This window comes from Mirounga leonina, unplaced genomic scaffold (assembly GCF_011800145.1).
Source record: "Mirounga leonina isolate KUSES-001 unplaced genomic scaffold, KU_Mleo_1.0 Mir_177, whole genome shotgun sequence".
Classification (NCBI taxonomy): domain Eukaryota; kingdom Metazoa; phylum Chordata; class Mammalia; order Carnivora; family Phocidae; genus Mirounga; species Mirounga leonina.
In genome coordinates this window covers 5,022,096-5,043,891 of record NW_023270459.1, presented here as the reverse complement: position 1 = coordinate 5,043,891, position 21,796 = coordinate 5,022,096, and the positions used below count along the sequence as shown (strand labels likewise).

General features: G+C 40.7%; 1 long non-coding RNA gene across 1 annotated transcript; it reads left to right on the top strand.

The window, feature by feature from the left end:
- Positions 1–4,069: 4,069 nt before the first annotated feature.
- LOC118022707 lies at positions 4,070–14,731 on the top strand. Its single transcript, XR_004682546.1, has 2 exons — positions 4,070–4,196; positions 14,606–14,731. It is a non-coding gene; the product is annotated as an uncharacterized LOC118022707 (long non-coding RNA).
- Positions 14,732–21,796: the final 7,065 nt, after the last annotated feature.

Below are 21,796 nucleotides of genomic sequence, written 5' to 3'. Positions count from 1 at the left end.
ATAGCATACAAAGTAACTTTCTTGACCACAACAGGAGGAAGTTAGAAATTAATAAGGAAAAGTAGGCAAATATGCAGAAATTAAACTATGCACTCTTAAAAAATTGTTATGGTCTGAATGTTTGTGTCCTCCCCAAGTTCCTATGTTGAAGTCCTACTACCTAATGTGATTGTATTAAAAGGTGGGTCTTTTGAGAGGTGCTTAGGTCGTAATGGTGGAACCCTCATGAATGGGATTAGTGCTCTTATAAAAGAGATCCCATAGAACTCTCTAGCCCCTTCTGCCCTGTGAGGATACAAAAGAAGTCTGTGACCTGAAAGAGAGCCTGACATCGCTGGCACCCTGATCTCAGACTTCTACCCTCAAGAACTGTGAAAAATAAATTTAAGCTGCTTATAAACTACCCAATCTCTGGTATTTGGTTATAGCAGCCTGAATGGACTAAGAAAACAACCAAAGGGTCAAAGAATAAGTCACAAATCAGAAAATATCAATCAGAAAAGACTAATGAAAATCAAAACACAGCATACCAAAATTAATGATATATAGAAAAAACAGTGCTAGGAGGGAAACTTGTAACATAAATTGCCTATATGAGAAAATATCTGGAATCAATAACCTAACTTTACACCCTCAGGAACTACAAAAAGGACAAATTAAACAAAAAGGTATGGAAGAAGGAAATAATAAAAAAACAAAGTTGAGATAAACCAAATAGAAAACAGAAAAACACAGAGAAAAATCAATGAAACCAAAAGTTGACTCTTTGAAAAGATCAACAGAATTGGCAGACCTTTACCTAGACTTTTAAGAGCACAAATAACCAAAACCAGAATTGAAAATGGAGATATTACAACCATTCTTACAGAAGTAAAAGGGATTATAAGACAATATTAAGAACAACTGTAGGGGCACCTGGGTGGCTCAGTTGGTTAAGTGTCCGACTGATTTTGACTCAGGTCATGATCTCAGGGGTCATGAGATCAAGCCCCTTGTCAGGCTCCTTGGGCGTGGAGCCTCCTTAAGATTCTCTCTCTTTCTCTCTCTGCCCCTCCCCCATCATTCATGTGTGCTCTCACTCTCTCTCTCTCTCAAAAAAACACAAAAAACCAAAACAACAAAACAACTGTACACCAACAAATTATTTTTCTCTTTCTCCAATTTTTTATTTAAATTCCAGTTAACATACAGTGTAATATTAGTGCACCAACAAATTAGATAACCAAGCAGAAATGGACAAAATCCTTGAAACACAGAAATTATCTAAACTGACTCAAAGAAATAGAATATTTCAACAGATCTACAAAAAGTAAAGAGATTAAATCAGTAATCAAAAACATCCCAACAAAGAAAAGTCCTGGACTAGATCACTATACAAGTGAATTCCACTAAACATTTAATGAAGAATTAACACCAATGCTTCTTCTCAAGCTTCCAAAAAATTAAGAGGAGGAAACACTCCCTAACTTATAAGGCCAACATTATTCTGATATGAAAGCCAGATTAAAAAAAATCACATGAAAAGAAAATTATAGGTCAATGTTCTTTGTGAATATAGATGCAAAAATCGGGGCGCCTGGGTGGCTCAGTCATTAAGCGTCTGCCTTCGGCTCAGGTCATGATCTCAGGGTCCTGGGATCGAGCCCCGCATCGGGCTCCCTGCTCGGCGGGAAGCCTGCTTCTCCCTCTCCCACTCCCCCTGCTTGTGTTCCCTCTCTTGCTGTGCCTCTCTCTGTCAAATAAATAAATAAAATCTTTAAAAATATATATATAGATGCAAAAATCCTCAACAAAATATTAGCAAATAGAATTCAACAGCATATTAAAAGGTTTGTTCACCATGACCAAAGAGAATTTACCCCAGCAATGCAAGAGTGAGAAGGAAATCAACCAATGTAATCCATCCCATTAGTAAAATGAAAAAACTCACATGATCATCCCAATTTATGCAGAAAAGGTATTTAACAAAATCCAACAACCTTCATGATAAAAATGCTCAGAAAACTAGGAACAGAGGGAAAATTCCTCAACATGATGGTATACATGAAAAAAACTACAGCTAACATTGTCCTCAGTGGTGAAAGACTGAAAGCTTTTCCTCTAAGGTCAGAAAAAGACAGAAGACTTGCTTTCACAGTTACCATTCAGCATTGTACTTGAAGTTCTACCCCAGAGCTATAAAGCAAGAAAAGGAAATAAAGGGCATCCACAATGGAAAGGAAATTGTAAAAGTATGTTTTTGCAGCTGACATGATCCTATATATAAAAGGATTCACAAAAAAATTCACTAACACTAATAAGGCTAATAATACATGAATTCAGCAAAGTTGCAGGGAAAATCAGTACCCCAAATCAATTGTGTATCTATGGAACAGGAATGACCAATACAAATAGGAAATTAGGAAACTCCTTCCATTTATAATAGTACCTACAAGAGGAAAATATTTAGTAATAAATCTAACCGAGGTGAAATATTTGTATGCTGAAAACTAAAACACATTGTGGAGAAAATTAAAGATGACCTAAATAAGTGGAAAGATAACTCATGTTCAAAAGAAAACAAAAAGACTTAACATTGTTAAGATGTCAATACTACCCAAAGAGATACACAGATTCAATGCAATTAAAATTCCAACAGCCTTTTTTTTTTTCCAGAAATGGGAAAGCCAATCCCTAAATTCATATGGAATATCAAAGGGCCCCAAATAGCCAAAACAATCCTAATGGAGGACTCATATTACCCAACTTCACAATTTATTACAGTGCTACATTAGTTATAACAGTATGGCAGTGACATAAGGACAGACATACAGACCAATGGAATAGAATAGAGAACCTAGAAATAAACCCTTACATATATGGTCGATCAATTTTCAGCAAGGATGCCAAGACCATTTAAGGAGAAGGACACCCTGAAAAAATGGAAAAGAAGGCAACATTTCCTAACTCATTTTATGATGCCAGAATTGTCCTAATACTAAAATCAGACACAGATACTACAAGAAAGAAAAACAAAACAAAAAGACTACAGACCAGTATCCCTTATGAAAATGGATGCAAACATACTGAAAAGACTAGCAATAGACATTTCTCCAAAGAAGATACATAAATGACTAATAAACACATGAAAAATGGTCAACATAATTAGTCATCAAAAATGCAAATCAAAACCACAATGAGATCACTGCTGAGATGGCTATAACAGGAAAATTTAAAAAAGGGAAAATAAGTGTCAGTGACATTGTGGAGAAAATGGAACCCTTTGTGCAATGCTTATGGGAATGTAAAATGGTACAGCCCTTGTGGAAACCAGTATTTTGATTCTTCAAGAGGTTAAATACAGAACTACCATATTTTTCAGCAGTTCCACTTCTAGATATATACTCAAAAGAATTGAAAGCAGGGACTCAAACAGATAATTAATCACTGACATTTATGGTGACAGCATTATTCACAATAGCCAAAAAGGATGAAAAACAATCCAAATATCCATCAACACATGAATTGATAAACAAAATGTGGCGTATACATACAATGGAATATTATTCAGCCTTGAAAGGAATAGAATTCTGATACATACTACAATATTTATGGACCTTGGAAACATACTGAGATAAGCCATACACAAAAGGACAAATATTGTATGATTCCATTTATATGAGGTACCTAGAGTAGGGAAATTCATAAAGACATGAAGTAGAATAAGAGGTCACCAGCAGCTGGGGGCAGGGTGGAAGGAGGAGTTATTGTTTAATTGAATAGTTATTTGGAATGATGAAAAATTTCTAGAAATGGAGTGCTGAGGAATGCACAGCAGTGTGAATGTATTTAATACTATTGTACATTTAAAAATGGTTAAAATGGTAAACTTTATATATTATATATCCTATAATAAAAAGAAAAAAAACCTCAATACGTAATACATAGCCTTCTTGTTCTAAGGAAATTGGATGTTATGTCTTTGTTTCTAAAAGAAGTATGGCAAACGGGAGAAACCCATGCAAATTATCCAAGTCTCATATAAGATAATATATATTTCATGGTAATTTTCAGAGTGCCACAAACCACACCTGCTAGCTTTTGTCTCCTGGAACTGAGCTAACTTATCTCTGTTGGAACCCACCAGTAGACAAGTTAATGGAAATTACACACTAAGACCAGAATGGGACATGTCAAGAAAAGACAGGACCGTGTCTGTAAGTACTCACCAATTACATTGAGAAGAACCTGATTTTTTGGAAGGGTGGCAGGTCCTAACATGTAAACAAATTGCTTAATTATTTGTGGTTTTATTTCTCCTTTAAAAATTATTTTTGTAAGAATAATAGCCTCATACAGGATTACTCATTGATAATTAGTCAATACTTACGTGAGAAAAAAACATTTGTTGATGACTGTAGGTTGCTGATTACATAATGATTTAAATTCTGGAATTGATATGGAACATACAAACCCATTTCCTCATTGTAAATCTTAGGAGAATTGAGACACTGAAAGACCCAAGACATAGATGCAGGAAATGTTCAGAGAACATGTGAATTCTTATAATAATTGAGTGAATCAGTAGTTTGTAGTACGGTCTTTGGACCAGCAACATCAGCACCTCGAAACCTGGGATAAATGCAAACTCTCAGGACATTGTTCCTGGCAGAGAGGAACATCTGAACAAAGGCCTGGTAGCTGGAGAGGCTGGGTTTTAGGGAGGGAAAGAAGTTCTATTGTGTTGATGTAGTTTGGGGTGGTTGGGAGAGCATTCATCAAGGCAGAGAGGGGAGGGGTTGGAACCTAAAGTATCTTTCCTGACATATTAGGGGTTTGGATGTCATCCTAAGAGCAACAGGGAATGTGGAAACAAAGGAGCACCTTCTTCATGCCCCAGGGACAAACTGGGTCATTAATAAGGGAACAAATGCTGGGCATGGCTATGGCATCCTGAAGAATGGACCACCCCTAGAAGGCATCCTTGCAGGAATCCAGCCTCTACCAGGGTCTTCTAGTTTCTCCACAGGAGAAAAGGCCAGAGCTGTTTTTAAATTGTTTACATTCTCCGTGGTGGAAATTTTTTGTTGTTGGTTTGTTTTGTTTTACAAACCCTTTGGGGACCCTCAACCTATGCCTCTAGGCTGAAGGTGGACTCCCAGGAAGTACCTGGTTGGAGAGAGAACTGAGGGTCTTGGTTCTCTAAGCCATTTAGTTATACTTCCATATATCAGACACAACATACACCCAGTGGAAACAGAGGGAATATGGATAAATTACTATTACTCATGACTGTACAAAGGCTGTACATTTTGAAAAGGTTTCCTTTTACTAAAACATGAAAGCTAATCAGTGATCACTTGAGCCCCCAGGAGACATACAAGAAGACAGATTCACAGGTGCCTAAATGCAGAGGATTGAGAGCAATCTTGATGGCCCTTCTGAGGACCCCACCTTTCATAGGCAATGCTAGAGTTGTCAGTTTACATTTGTTTATGTAATTTTTGCAAGAATGCCAGTCTCCCCCCTGGAATATTTACAGGAATGCAAAAATATTCACAAATCATGTCTGACATCTTAATAAAAAATAAATGGTAATATACAGAAACAAGAGGATATAACCCAAATCAGAAGAAAAACCAATCACTTAAAATGGGCACAGAATAAAAGTAAAAGTAGAAGACATTAAAACAGAATAATGTATTCCATATGTCTAAGAAGCAAGGAGAAAGACTGAACATGTTAAGTAGGAACATGAAAGACCTAAGGAAGACCCTAGTCTAACTAAAAGAGATAAAAGCTATCATTTATGGTAAATGGGATGGGACTAAGGGTAAAGTGGACATTGCAGAAGAAAAGTTTAGGAACCTGGATGATGTAGCAGTAGAAACTTTTTGAAATGAAACTAAGAGAAAAAACAAAAAACAGTTATCAATGAGCAGTGAGACAACTTCAAAGGAACTAATATACATATTTAACTGAAGGCCCTGAAAGAGAGGTAGAGGACAGAAAATCACTGGAAGAAATAATGCCTGAAATATTTCCAAATTGTTGGAAACTATAAACCTACAGAACAAAGAAGTATAAGAAAATTTGGTAGAATAGGAGGATGCTGAGCTCGCCCTGCCTCATGTTTTCAACTAGGTATCATCCACATCCAAGTCAATAAACGTGATCCGAAGACTGGCAGAACAAACTTCACAACTGAGTACAGAGAAGAAGCTGCATCCAAAAGCTTAGGAAGGTCAGAAAGGCGCAGGGAGGCTGCCTGAAGGAGGGAGGGAGCTGCATTTGCAGAGAGGGTGGAGAAACAGGCCCTCACACCAGGGAGCTCACATGGGGAAGACTAAGCCCCATAGCATTTGGCTTTAAAAACCACAGGGCCTGAATTCTGTGAGTGTGTAAAATCAGTGGGACTTGAAACCTGGAGCTTTGGAGGTCAGCTGACTCAGCACTAGGGGAGCCAGGAAGGTAAGTGATAGCTGGGTCCCTGCCCTTAAAAAAACAACAGATTGCATGGAGAGGCAACATAAAAATGGCAGTTTACACAACACTGGGGGCAAACAGGAGACAGATCTATTCATATTGATTTCAGAGCATGTTGGGGGACTTCTCCAAAAACAAGGGAGCTAGCAGGTGCCATTTTCCTCCCCAGCCCCCCACCCCTCATAAGCACAGAGCCACCTGCGGGGTTAGGGCTGCACAGACACTTGCTACCTAACCCACTAGCAGTGTGCCAAACCCATGGGTTCTCCTGAGGACGTGCGCGTTCCAAGCCTGCTAGCCTAGGCCCTGGGCTCAGGGCAAATTTGTTAAAGCCTCGAGCACCCAGCCCAGCCACCGAGAGCATAGCTGCCACCACGCGCGCCACACACACGTGCTGGGCCCCCAGCCACCTTGTGTTTTACCCAGCCCAACACCCCAAGCCAGCGTTGCGTGCTGTGCCTAGCCAAACTCCCACAGGTGCCATTGCACACCCTGCCCAGTCACCCCCACCAGCCACCTTCATGGGCCACGACCAGCCATGCGCTCCCCATCAACTCTGTGCACTGTGCCCAGCCACCAAGTGCGTAGCTGCTGCCATGCACCCAGCCACCAGCCAGAGCCCAGCCACGCACCGCACAGAGCAGCCTGCTCCAGCCAGGTTGTGTGCTGTGCTCAGCCTTGTGCCCCCAGCCATCACAGCACTTCAGGGGGTCCTCATCTAACTAGTGGCCTAGGGCCGATTTAGCTAACATGGCCACCCTGCTCCCAGGTTCCCAGGTGGGCACTACCCCCAAGAGCTGGCCTGACTGGGTCCCACTAACACCACAGAGAACAAGCATGGCCAAAACAGGCAGAGGCTCAGTGTAGACAATAGCACTGAAAGGAAAAGCGACTCAGACACAGCAGTAGGGCGTAAGCCACACACATAGGATACTCTCCTGAAGTGCCAAGGTTCTGGACAGGGGACACTGCAAGCACTCCAGGACCTCTTCATAAAGTCACCACTTTCAAGAGCGGAAGACACAGCTGACTTTTTTTTTTTTTAGCTGACTTTCTTAACACACAGAAACAGACACGGAAGCAGACGAAATGAGGAGACAGAGAAATTTATCTCAAATGAAAGAATAGGACATGACTACAGCCAGAGATCAAAGCAAAAACAGATATAATTAACATGCCTGATATAGAATTTAAAGCAATGATCATAAGGATACTCACTGAACTTGAGATAAGAGTGGAAGATATGAGTGAGATCCTTAATATAGAGATAAGGAATAACATAGCAGAGATAAAGGACACAATAAATAAAATGAGAAACGTACTTGATGGAATGAACAGTGAGATGGAAGAAGGAGAGGAATGAATTAGTGACCTGGAAGGCAGAGTAATGGAAAGTAATCAAGCTGAATAGAAGAGAGAAAAGAATAGACTTAGGGAACTCAGTGACTCCATCAAACATAACATTTATATTACAGGAGTCCCAGAAGAAGAAGAAGAGAGAGAAAGGGGGGCAGAAAATTTATATGAAGAAATCATAGTTGAAAATTTCTTTAATCTGGGGAAGGAAACAGATATCCAGATCCAGGAGGCACAGAGAACCACCAATAAAATCAATAAAAGCAGATGCACAGCAAGACATACCATAATTAAATGCAAGATATAGTGATAAAAAAATTTAAAAGCAAAAGAAGTCATTAATTTACAAGGGAAACCCCATAAGGCTAGCAGGGGGGTTTTCAGGAGAAACTTTGCAAGCCAGAAGAGAGTGGCATGATATATTCATATTGCTGAATGGGAAAAATCTGCAGCCAAGAAATACTCTATCCAGCAAGGCTATCATTCGGAATAGAAGGAGAGATAAAGAGTTTTCCCAAAACTAGGGGAGTTTATGACAACTAAATCAGCTCTGCAAGAAATATTAAAAGGGATGCTTTGAGGGGAAAGGAGAGACCAAAAGTGACAGTATTGAGGTAGGAAACACAAAAGCAGTAAAAATGAATATTTCTGTAAAAAATCATCCAAGGAGATCACCAAAAAGGTTATAAAATATGATAACATATATCTAAAACATGGGGAGGGGAGGAGAAAAGAATCAGTTTGAATTTAAATGACCATCAACTTAATATAGACTCTTACATGCAGAAGAGCTTATATATAAACCTGGTAGTAACATATATCAAAAGCGCTAATAAATATGCAAAGAACAAAGAGAAAGAAATCCAAATATATCACTAAAGAAAATCAGCACAACATGAAAGTGAGAAAAACAAAAAGGATCTGAGAAAATCTACAGAAACAGCCACAGAACAAGTAATAAAATGGTAATAAATATATATCCATCAATAATTACTCTGAATGTAAATAGGCTAAATGCTCCAATCAAAAGATATAAGGTTAAAGAATGGATATAAAAACAAGACCCATCTATATACTGCCTACAAGAGACCATTTAGACCTAAAGACACCTGCAGATTGGAAGTAGAAGATGGGGCGTGCCTGGGTGGCTTAGTCGGTTAAGCCTCCGACCCTTTAAAAATTTTTTTTTACTTAAATTCAATTTAGTTAGCATACAGTGTATTATTAGTTTCAGGGGTAGAATTTAGTGATTTATCACTTGCATATAACACCCAGTGCTCATTACATCAAGTGCCCTCCTTTATGACCATCACCCACTTACCCCATACCCCCACCCATCTCCCCTCTAGCAACCCTCAGGTTGTTTCCTAGAGTTAAGAGTCTCTTATGGTTTGCCTCCCTCTCTGGTTTTATCTCACTTTATTTTTCCTTCCCTTCTGTGTTCAACTGGTTTGTTTCTTAAATTCCACATATGAGTGAAATCATATGGCATTTGTCTTTCCCTGACTGACTGACTTCACTTAGCATAATACCCTCTAGTTCCATCCACATCATTGCAAATGGCAAGATTTCATTCTTTTTGATGGCTGAGTAATATTCCTGTGTGTTTGTGTGTGTGTGTGTGTGTACCACATCTTTATCTATTCATCTGTCAATGGACATCTGGGCTCTTTTAATATTTTGGCTCTTGTGGACATTGCTGCTATAACTATTGGGGTGCAGGTGCCCCTTCGAATCACTGTTTGTATCCTTTGGATAAATACCTAGCAGTGCAATTGCTGGGTCATATGGTAGTTCTATTTTTAACTTTTTGAGGAACCTCCATACTGTTTTCCAGAGTGGCTGCACCAGTTTGCATTCCCACCAACAGTGTAAGAGGGTCCCCCTTGGGGCGCCTGGGTGGCTCAGTTGGTTAAGCGACTGCCTTCGGCTCAGGTCATGATCCTGGAGTCCTGGGATCGAGTCCCGCATCGGGCTCCCTGCTCAGCAGGGAGTCTGCTTCTCCTTCTGACCCTCCCCCCTTCATGCTCTCTCTCTATCTCATTCTCTCTCTCAAATAAATAAATAAAATCTTTAAAAAAAAAAAAAAGAGGGTCCCCCTTTCTCTGTATCCTTGCCAACATCTGTTGTTTTCTGAGTTGTTAATTTTAGCCATTCTGACTGGTGTGAGGTGGTATCTCACTGTGGTTTTGATTTGTATTTCCCTGACACAGAGTGATATTGAGCATTTTTTCATGTGTCTGTTAGAGGCCTCCAACTCTTGATCTCAGCTCAGGTCTTGATCTCAGGGTTGTGAGGTCAAGTCCCATACTGGGCTCTGCCCTGGGTGTGGAGCCTACATTAAAAAAAAGAAGAAGAAAGAAAAAAAGAGAAAATGAGAGGATGGAGAAACATCCATCATAAAAATGGATGTCCAAAGAAAGCTGGAGCAGCAATACTTATTTTGGACACTTTAAAACAAAGACTGTAACAAGTGACAAAGAAGGACAATATATAATAATAAGGAGGACAATCCAAGAAGAAGATATAAAACTGTAAATATATATGCACTCAACATAGGAGCACTCAAACACATAAAACAGTTTATAACAATTATAAAGGAATTAATCGATAATAATATAATAGTAGGGGACAACAACAGCCAAATTATAGAAAGAACCTGAATGTCCATCAACTGATGAATGGATAAAGAAAATGTGATATATATATGCAATGGAATATTACTCAGCCATAAAAAAGAATGAAATCTTGCCATTTGCAATGACATGGATAGAGCTAGAGAGTGTTATGCTAAGTGAACTAAGTCAGAGAAAGACAAATACCATACGATTTTACTCATATGTGGAATTTAAGAAACAAAACAAATGAACATAGCAGGGAAAAGAGAGGAAAACCAAGAAACAGACTCTTAGGTATAGAGAACAAACTGATGATTACTGGAAGGGAGGTGGGCTGTGGGGATGAGTTAAATAGTTGATGGATATTACAAAGGGCACTTGTGATGAACACCGGGTGTTGTATGTATGTATGAATCACTAAATTCTACACCTGAAACTAATACTACATTGTATGCTAATTTGAATTTAAATAAAAACTTGGAGAAAAAAAAGATTTAAAAAATAAATTAATTCAATTTCTTATTTTAAAAAGCACTCACCGTGATTAAGTGGGGTTTATTCCTAGGTTGCAAGTGTGGTTCAGCATTTGTAAATCAATCAATGTGATGGTGAGTGAGTGGCCAAGCCTTTAGAGCTTGTCTCTTACTTGGTTGACTGATCACATTGAAACATCACATCAGTAAGGGAAAGGATAAAAAACATATGATCATTTCAATAGATACAGAAAAAGCATTTGACAAAATACAACATCTATTCATGAAAAAAACCCTCAACAAAATAGACTTAGAGGGAACATACCTCAACACAATAAAGATCATCTATGAAAAACCCAGAGCTGGGCACCTGGGTGGCTCAGATGGTTAAGCGTCTGCCTTCGGCTGAGGTCATGATCCTGGGGTCCTGGGATCGGAGTTCTGCATCGGGCTCCCTGCTCTTTGGGGAGCCTGCTTCTCCCTCTGCCTCTACCTCTCTCTGTCTCTATCATGAATAAATAAATAAAATCTTTAAAAAAAGAAAAGAAAAACCCAGAGCTAATATCCTTAATGGGGAAAAACAGAACTTTTCCCCTAAGTCAGGAAAAAGACAAAGATGTCCACTCTTCACCACTTCTATTCAACATAGTACTGGAAGTCCTAGCCACAGCAATCAGACAACAAAAAGAAATCAAAGGAATCCAAACTGGTAGGGAAGAAGTAAAACTTTCACTGTTTGCAGATGACATGATACTATAGAAAACCTGAGAGACTCCACTAAAAAATTGCTAGAACCGATTCATTTCCCAGTTTGATGCAACATGTAGCCTAATGCCCAGTAATTGTCAATGGAATGTGAATGGAAGTGATGTATGTGTACAGGTGAATATGACTACAGGTCTTCCTCGATTTATGATGGGGTTCCATCCTGATATCCATCAAATGTGTTTAGTACACCTACCCACCCCATAACATAGCTTAGCCTGGATTACCTTAAACGTGCTCAGTACACTTGCATTAGCCTACAGTTGGGCAAAATCATCAAATACAAAAGACTATTTCATAAAAAAGTGTTGAATCTCTCATGCATTTATTGAATATTGTACTGAAAGTGAAAAACACAATGGTTCTAAGTGTACTGGTGGTTACCCGCGCGATTGCACGGCTGACTGGGAGCTCGACTCGCTACTGCTGCCCAGCATCAGGAGAGAGCATCATACTGCAGTATCACTAGCCCAGGAAAAGATCCAAACTCAAAATTCAGAGGCCACCTTCCCCCGAATGCATACTGCTTTCACACCAGTATAAAGTGGAAGAATCCAAAGTTGAACCACTGTAAGCTGGGGGCCATCTCTACTCCCCTTCTCTCCTATTCCTCTTGGCCACTTGGATGATGCCAGGGCACACTTAAAGCAACATACTGGCAACAGAACGCACCCGGATCCCTGAATAAATAGGTGGTACAGAGTACCCCTGCTGACCCACATTAACCATGTCATAAATGAGAAAAAAACTCTTATTCATTTGCTAACTGACCTAGAATTGGGAGTTCATCTTTTACAGCAAGATAGCATTAACTTAGCCTAACTTGTATATCAAAGGAATAGCAAGATCATGCAACTTCCTCAGTCATGAGGCTAGTGAGTGGCCAAGCATTGAGAGCTTGTCTCTTACTCAGTATACCACCTCCCAATCCTAATAAAGATGAAGAGTGCGATGGGGTGGAAAGACAAGGGAAACAACTGGGAGTGCTCCATGACCAACCAAGACTCCAGGAAGGCCACAAAAGAAGCTGCCCATGGAATTTCAGACAGGTGATCCCCTGGCAGTCTGTGAGTTGCCATGAAACCCATTGCCAGGACACCCACCTGCCAGACTCTCAGCCACCTACCTGGGTAGGTGCTTTTGGAGAGGCCTCTCTTCACTGTCCATAGTTCCTGCCCATGTTCCACTAGGTAGGTCAGCTCTGGTTTGGGAACAGGATACCCTGTGCATGAAGAAAGAAATGGGGCATGGGTATGTAGGTAAGGACAAAAGGAAAAGTCTCAAGTATACAGGAGTATACACCTTTCACATGCCACCATGAAACTCCAGAAAGGAAATGACTCCTTCCAGAAGGTGTTCCCTAATGAAGCCAGTAGGATTCCACCTCCCCGTGGATCAGAACTACCTGGAGATGTCTGTTAAACCAAATGTGAGTTAAACCAAATCTCTGGGCATAAGGACAGAACACAGGGAGTCTGTAAAGCTCCCCAGGTGATTCTGGTGCCCAAGGATGGCTAAAAAACACTGGGCTGAATCAACTGTTGAATGGCATCTACCGATAGTTGTCCGAGGTGGGCCTTGACCTAAAGCCGCTACCCATTCTGAAGAAAAAGCCTTTAATCCAAGTTGGGAAGACAGAGCTGAAGGTGGGGACCTGCTGCCCTACTTGCCGCTGTAGCATCCCATGGTGACTTTGAGGATACTGGCCTGATGGCCTGGACCAAGGACAGAAAGTGAACAGACACGCCTGGGTTGGCACCTACCAGGCCAGGAGCCAGCATCACCTCAGGGCTTCTCATCAGGCGAAGTCATTACATTTTTCAGGGGTGAAATCAGTATGAGGAGGTTTTCTGGTACATGCACCCAAGCATGTTTTGCCAAATGTGAAGGCTTAAAGACAGGAGGACTCTGGAGAGAATCCAGTGACTAAGGCACCACGACCCACAGAAACTCCTAGAAAATCCTATAGTGCAGGCCAGAATGCATCCAGTTGTCCTGCAGCAAATGTTCACTGATGTTTGCTAGATGCCTGGAACTGAGCCCCATGATGGGACAGTGTCAAAGTTAAATCAGACCTTCCTTCATCTCTGTCATGGAACTGAGCTCCCTGTCCCCACAGGGACTTGGCTCCTGTTGGTCCCTCCACCTGGAATACTATTCCCCACGCATCTCCTTTCAACAACTAATCACAACGGTCACAAGCTAACACCATTTACTGCATTGATGACTGACCTCCCGGGAGAGACAATGTGGACACAAGGCTGGGAGAGCCCTGTCATGGTGACCATTTGGACATCTGGGAAAAGGGAGACCTCAGGCCTCAATTCAATTCATATTCAGACCAATATCTGGGTAAACTGGCCATTTAAAGTTTCAGTGGGAGAATAGTTGGGACTTACTGATCTAGTACATATAATAAGTACATGTGTCATACTTGCTATGTTCCTAGTTCTATTCTAAGCACTTCACCGCTATTAGGTCACATGGACTAAGTGAAAGGTTACTATAAAAATACAATAAAGTCAAAATAACTGTATTCAGTCCCAGGAAGCTCATGCTGCGTCCTCAAGGCTATGTGTCCTACAGTTATTCTTTCTGAAGGGGAAATTAGCTAAGAGACATAGGAGAGCTAAAGATGCAGCACCAAGCCCAGACTCTTCCAGCAACAATCAGAAGGCAGGAAAGAGGAAGGAAAAAGGAAGAACTTTCTTAGATCCCCATCAATGCCACTGATGATGTGTCTGTGCACCCTCTAAAATGATCTCCCTTAGCAGCAGAGAAGCAAGGCATAGGCCTTAGGAAATAAGGGAAAACTGCAGACACCAGGAGCCAAAGAAGCCATTTAGCCGAGATTGTGCTGCTTAGAAATATACCAGTAGCATGATGTCACATATCTTCCTGTCTGTCTGATTCACCCACTTCTTGGAGAACTCACAGGTCCTGCTTACTGGGCTACGAGGACATTTGACCCAACCAAACTGAACCAGTCACCTTACCTATTACGGAGATCTGGAATAAGGACTTCAGACTGAGGACAGCTTTTGCTGGACACTTGGGTAAGAATGTTGGGAATTATGTTTCTTATACAGCAATCCCTATTGTACACAAAGGGATGCCAGTAATAGGTTAGAACAGAATATGCTGAGGTTGTGGAGAGACAAGAAGGTGGGTCCCAGAGGCCTTCTCAATCAGCCATGCTTAGAGAGAAAGGATGGAATGAAAGCCTGTGGGTACCACTCTGGAGAGCATTGAATCCTTACCCAGTGAGACCAGGAGCCCAGAGTCTCCAGCATCACCTCCAGATATAAGGTTCCTTGGGCCAGATCCAGATATCTCCATTCTCAGTGAAGGTCACAGCCATGTCTTTAAATGATACCAGTGCCTGGAAGATGAGATGAGAGCCTAATGCTTGGTCACCAGCAGAAGTCTAGAAAGACCTGAACCTCTGAGTATCTCCTGAGAACCTAGCTCTGTGCTGGGCTCAGGAGGGAGGCAGATGATGCCTCTGACAGAATAAAAGATATGGGAGAGAAAAGCCTCCTGTGTAGGTAGCCGTTGGAGAAAGGTACAAAACAATGATACTCTCGTGTGGGCAGTGAGGAGCGGAGAGTAAGCGCCCTGGGATATTGGAAGAGTGGGGAAAAGTAATTCAAATAATGGGAGCAGCAACAGCAGAGCCTCTCTGGTCTGCACTGTGTGCTTGCATCTGGGGCTTCAGATGCTGTGTTAATGCAACTAAAAGTCTGTAGGTCTGGAGTGGGTTTTTTTTCCAAGTTTTAATTTATATTATAGTTAACATACAGTGTGATATGAGTTTCAGGTGTAGAATTTGGTGATTCATCACTTACATACAACACCCAGTGTTGACCACCACAAGTGCTCTCCGTAATACACATCATCCATTTAACCCATCCCCCCTCCCCTCCCCTCCAGCAACCCTCAGTTTGTTCTCTACAGTTAAGAGTCTGTTTTTTGAAGAAAAACGAAGAGTCTGTGTTCTGGTTTGCCTCTCTCTCTCCTCCCCCATGTTAATCTGTTTTGTTTCTTAAATTCCACATATGAGTGAAATCATATGGTACTTGTCTTCTCTGACTGACTTATTTTACATAATACTCTGTAGCTACATTCACATTGTTGCGAATGGCAAGTTTTCATTCTTTTTTATGGCTGAGTAATATTCCATTGGGGAGATATATATATAAAGTATCTATCTCACATCTTCTTTATTCATCAATAGATGGGTATTTGGGATCTTTCCTTAATTTGGCTATTGTTGATAATGCTGCTATAAATATCAGGGCACATGTATTCCTTCAAATTAGTATTTCTGTATCCTTTGGGTAAATACCTAATAGTGCAATTGCTGGATCATAGGGTAGTTCTCTTTGTAACTTTTTGTGGAACCTCCATACTGTTTTCCAGAGTAGCCGCATCAGATTGCATTCCTTCCAACAGTGTAAAGAGGGTTCCCCTTTCTCCACGTTTTACCAACACCTGTTGTTTCCTGTGTTGTTAATTTTAGCCATCTGACAGGTGTGAAGTGACATCTCATTGTAGTTTTGATTTGTGTTTCCCAGATGATGAGTGATGTTGAGCATCTTTTCATGTGAATGTTGGCCATCTGTATGTCTTCTATGGAAAAATGTCTATTCATGCCTTCCCAATTTTTATACGGATTATTTGTTTTTGGGCATTGAGTTTTTTAAGTTCTTTATATATTTTGGATTCTAACTCTTTATTGGATGTGTCATTTGCAAATAACTTTTCCCATTCTGAAGGTTGCCTTTTAGTTTTGGTGATGGATTCCTTCACTGACAGAAGCTTTTTATCTTGATGAAGTACCAACAGTTTATTTTTGCTTTTGTTTCCCTTGCCTCAGGAGATATATCTAGTAAGAAATTGCTATGGCCCATGTCAAAGAGGTTACTGCCTGTGCTCTCCTCTAGGATTTTGCAGGTTTCAGGTCTCAGGTTTAGGTCTTTCATCCATTTTGAGTTTATTTTTGTGTATGCTGTAAGAAAGTGGTCCAGTTTCATTCTTTTGCATGTTGCCGTCCAGTTTTCCCGACACCATTGTTAAAGAGACTGTCTTTTTTCCATTGGATATTCTTTCTGCTTTGTTGAAAATTTGTTGACCATATAGTTGTGGATTCATTTCTGGGTTTTCTTTTCTGTTCCTTCGATCTATGTGTCTGTTTTTGTGTCAGTACCATACTGTCTTGATCACTATAGCTTTGTAATACAACTTGAAGTCCAGAATTGTGATGCCTCCAGCTTTGCTTTTCTTTTTCAGGATTGCTTTGGCTATTCAGGGTCTTTTGTGGTTCCATACAAATTTTAGGATTGTTTGTTCTAACTCTTTGAAAAATGGTGGTGGTATTTTGATAGGGATTGCATTAAGTGGGTAGATTGCTTTGGGTAGCATAGACATTTTAACAATATTTGTTCTTCCAATCCATGAGCATGGAATATTTTTCCATTTCTTTGTGTCATCTTCAATTTCTTTCATAAGTGTCCTATAGTTTTCAGAGTACAAATCTTTTACTTCTTTGGTTAGGTTTATTCCTAGGTATCTTATCATTTTTGGTGCAGTTGTAAATGGGTCAATTCTTTGATTTCTCTTTCTGTTGCTTCATTATTGGTATCGGTACAAGGAGATTTCTGTACATTGATTTTGTATCCTGTGATCTTACTGAATTCACTTGTCAGTTCTAGTAAATTTTTGGTGGAGTCTTTTGGGTTTTCTATATAGAGTATCATGTTGTCTGCAAATAGTGGAAGTTTGATTTCTTCCTTGCCAATCTGGATGCCTTTTATTTCTTTTTGTCGTCCGATTGCTGTGACTAGGACTTTCAGTACTATGTTAAATAACAGTGGTGAGAGTGGACATCCCTGTTTTGTTCCTCACCATACAGGAAAAGCTCTCAGTTTTCCCCCATTGAGAATGATACTAGCTGTGGGTTTTTCATATATGGTCTTTATTATGTTGAGGTATGTTCCCTCTATCCCTACTTTGTTGAGGAGGGTTTTTATCATGAATGGATGTTGTACTTTGTCAAATGCTTTTTCTGCATCTATTGAGAGGATCTTATGGTTCTTTTATTAATGTGGTATATCATATTGGTTGATTTGTGAATATCGAACCACTCTTGCAACCCTGGAATAAATCCCATTTGATTGTGGTGAGTGATTCTCTTAATGTACTGTTGGATTTGATTTGCTAGTATTTTGCTGAGAAGTTTTGCATTCATGTTCATCAGTTGGCCTGTAATTCTCCTTTTTAGTGGGGTCTTTGTCTGGTTTTGGAATCAGTGTAATGCTGGCCTCATAGAATGAATTTGGAAGTTTCCCTTCCATTTCTATTTTTTGGAATAGTTTGAGAAGAAAAGGTACTAACTCTTCTTTAAATCTTTGATAAAATTCTGCTGTGAAGCCATCTGGACCTTGATTTTTGTTTTTTGGGAGATTTTTGATTGCTGATTCAATTCTTTTTTTTTTTTTTTAAGTTAGGGGTTTATATACCTTTTTAAAAATATATATATTTTATTTATTTATTTTTTAAAGATTTTATTTATTTATTTGAGAGAAAGAATGAGAGACAGCACAAGAGGGAAGAGGGGAGGGAGAAGCAGACCCCCTGCTGAGCAGGGAGCCCAATGCGGGACTCGATCCCGGGACTCCAGGATCATGACCTGAGCCGAAGGCAGTCGCTTAACCAACTGAGCCACCCAGGCGCCCTTATTTATTTATTTGACAGAGAGAGATATAGCGAGAGAGGGAACACAAGGAGGGGGAGTGGGAGAGGGAGAAGCAGCCTTCCCGCTGAGCAGGGAGCCCGATTTCGGGCTTGATCCCAGGACCCTGGGATCATGACCTGAGCCGAAGGTGGATGCTTAACAACTGAGCCACCCAGGCGCCCCTACTGATTCAATTCTATACTAGTTATTGGTCTGTTCAAGGTTTCTATTTCTTCCTGTTTCAGTTTTGGTAGTGTATATGTTTCTAGGAATTTATCCATTTCTTCCAGATTGTCTGATATGGTGGCATATAATTTTTCATAATATTCTCCTGTAATTGTTTGTATTTCTGTGGTGTTGGTTGTTATTTCTCCTCCTTCATTTGTGATTTTATTCATTTGGGTCATTTCTCTTTTCTTTTTGATAAGTCTGGCTAGGAGTTTATCAATTTTAGTAATTCTTTCAAAGTATCAGCTCTTAGTTTTGTTGATCTATTCTACTGTTTTTTGTTTCTATATCACTTCTTTCTGCTCTAATCTTTACTATGTCCCTTCTTCTGCTGGCTTAAGCTTCATTTATTGTTCTTTTTCTAGCTCCTTCAGGTGTAAGGTTAGATTGTTTGAGATTTTTCTTGCTTCTTGAGGTAGACCTTTATTGCTATGAACTTCCCTCTTAGGACCACTTTTGCTGCATCCCAAAGGTTTTGGACTGGCGTGTTTTCACTTTCACTTGTTTCCATGTTGTTGTTGTTTTTTTAATTTCTTCTTTAATTTCCTGGTTAACCCATTCATTCTTTAGTAGGATGTTCTTTAACTTCCATGTATTTGTGGTCTTTCCAAATTTTTTCATGTGGTTGACTTCAAGTTTCATAGCATTGTGGTTAGAAAATATGCATGGTATGATCTCAATCTTTTTGTACTTGTTGAGGCCTGATTTGTGACCCAGTATATGATCTATTTTGGAGAATGTTCCATGTGCACTGGAAAAGAATGTATATTCTGCCACTTTAGGCTGAAATGATCTGAATATATCTGTCAAGTCCATCTGGTCCAGTTTGTCATTCAAAGCCATTGTTTCCTTGTTGATTTTCTGCTTAGATGATCTGTCCATTGCTGTCTCCATTGATAATGGAGTTTCTCATTGATAATATGAGTTTCTTTATGTTTGTTATTAATTGTTTTTTATATTTGGGTGTCCCCAAGTTGGGCGCATAATTATTTACAATTGTTAGATTTTCTTGTTGAATAGTCCCCTTTATTATGTTTTAGTGTCTTTCTTCATCTCATTACAGTCTTTAGTTTAAAATCTAGTTTATCTTATATAAGTATTATTGCTCTGGCTTTCCTTTGATGTCCATTTGCATGATAAATGTGTCTTCATCCCCTCACTTTCAATCTTCAGGTGTAACCAGGGACCTTGATCTTCACTGTGTAAACATTCACAAGGTCCAGGGGGCCGCCTATGGGGGCTGTGGGGATGAGGGGCTGATGCTGAGGCTCCGGAAAGGCTAGGGGGCAAACCCCATTACAGGGGTGGGGTAGGGGGTGGAGGGTGGGAGGTCAAGGCTCATACAAAAGCCTGGAGGTAGGTGTTATCCTCCTCATTGTCCTTTGGCTAGTCTGGAAGACCCTTCTGGGAAGCGGCCTCTGCCCAGAGCTCCAACAAGAAGCACAGCTAAGTCCAGACCTGCCACAACCAAATGAAGTCCTAAGAGAGAAGAAGCCAGAAGCACCGCCCAAGTTGCAGCAGGAAATGCCCCTCTCCACTCTCTGTCATTGGCTGAGTGCCTGCCTCCAATGTCAGAGGCACTGCCTTCTGGGTAATGTAGTTTCTGACTGAATCTTGGTGATGGGGAGCACACTTCCTGTTCTCTGAGCAATGTCTTCTTAAAGTTCGAAAGGCAGGGTGTGGCTTGTAAGACGTTGAAGGCAGAGCACACAGATTTCCATGCCCTTTAGGCAATGTCCTGCCTCCAAGGTCTCTAACATGTGATCCATACTTTGACATTCCTCCCTGTGTACCCCTGTGGTCTCACTTCACCTCTCTGAGCCGGTATTTAAAATGAAAAAGGAAGGTAATTCTGGAACATGGTAATTTAAAATGCTCCCCAGTAGATGGGGCACCGGGGTACAAGAACACCTGGTGCTAGGGTCCCAAACAGACCAGGTTTGGCCACTTGCTGCTCACAAAATCTAAAGGCAGAAAGACAAGTGGTGGTGAAACAAGAATGGAATTGATTTCTATTCTGCACGAAGCCAAGGACCTTCCTAGCTGGTCCTGTGGGACCCCATCTGGATCGTTGGACCCGGCCTGCCTGTATCAATACCACTAAATGGTCCTCTAATTCAGTGGCTCCCAATTTGTGATCTCAGAACCAGCAGCATCAGGATCACTTGGAAACTTGGGAATGCAAATTTCATGCTCCATTCAGATTTAGTGACTTGGAAACACAGTGGGTAAGGTCCAGCACTCTGTGCTACCTCAGGGTATTCAACTGGTTGTAATTAAAATGCAGTGACTAAAATGGGAAAATAGCATAGTTGACCCTTGAACAACATGGATTTGAACTACTTGGGTCCACTTACATCCAGTTGGTTTTTTTTTTTTTTTTTGCTTTAACGTTAAAAATATGTTTCTAAAATATCACACAAAAGTTGGGAAGAGAAAGAAGAATGTCAACTAGCCTATATCTAAGCCTGGCTTTGGGGAAGTCGAAAGTTATCCATGAAGGGCCAAAGAGCTGCCTAAAGAACCTGGTGGCTGGGGTGAACTGCAGAGGTCAAGAGGGCTTCTTGTCAAGGTAACCAGCAGCCTGGGTCAGCCCTGTGCACCACCCAGGTGCAGTGAGGAGAGCAAAGCTACTGGCCCCAATCGTTCCTCCTTTTCGGAGGGGAGAAGCATGTCACTAAAGAGTGACATGTTCTTTTTTTTCTTAAAGATTTTATTTATTTATTCGACAGATAGAGAGCACAAGTAGGCAGAGTGGCAGGCAGAAGGAGAGGGAGAAGCAGGCTCTCCACTGAGCAGGGAGCTGGATGTGGGGCTCGATCCCAGGACCCCAGGATCATGACCTAAGCCGAAGGCAGTCGCTTAACCGACTGAGCCACCCAAGTGCCCCAAGAGTGACATGTTCTTGATGGTCTTGTGCTCCTTCATTCTCCCAATCGCTGCCATTGAATCCTTCAACGACCACAGGACACACGGTGCCCTCATCCAGGCAGTGTCAACAATTCTGAAGCTTCGGGGGTGTGAGCAGATCATGTATAAGCTCTGAATGTCACATCTCTTAACAGAAGGTGTGCTGTACAAAATTGCAATTGTGACCCAGCCTAGACATCCAGCACCTCAGGGGCAGTAGGTCCCATCCTCATCAAGACCCCATC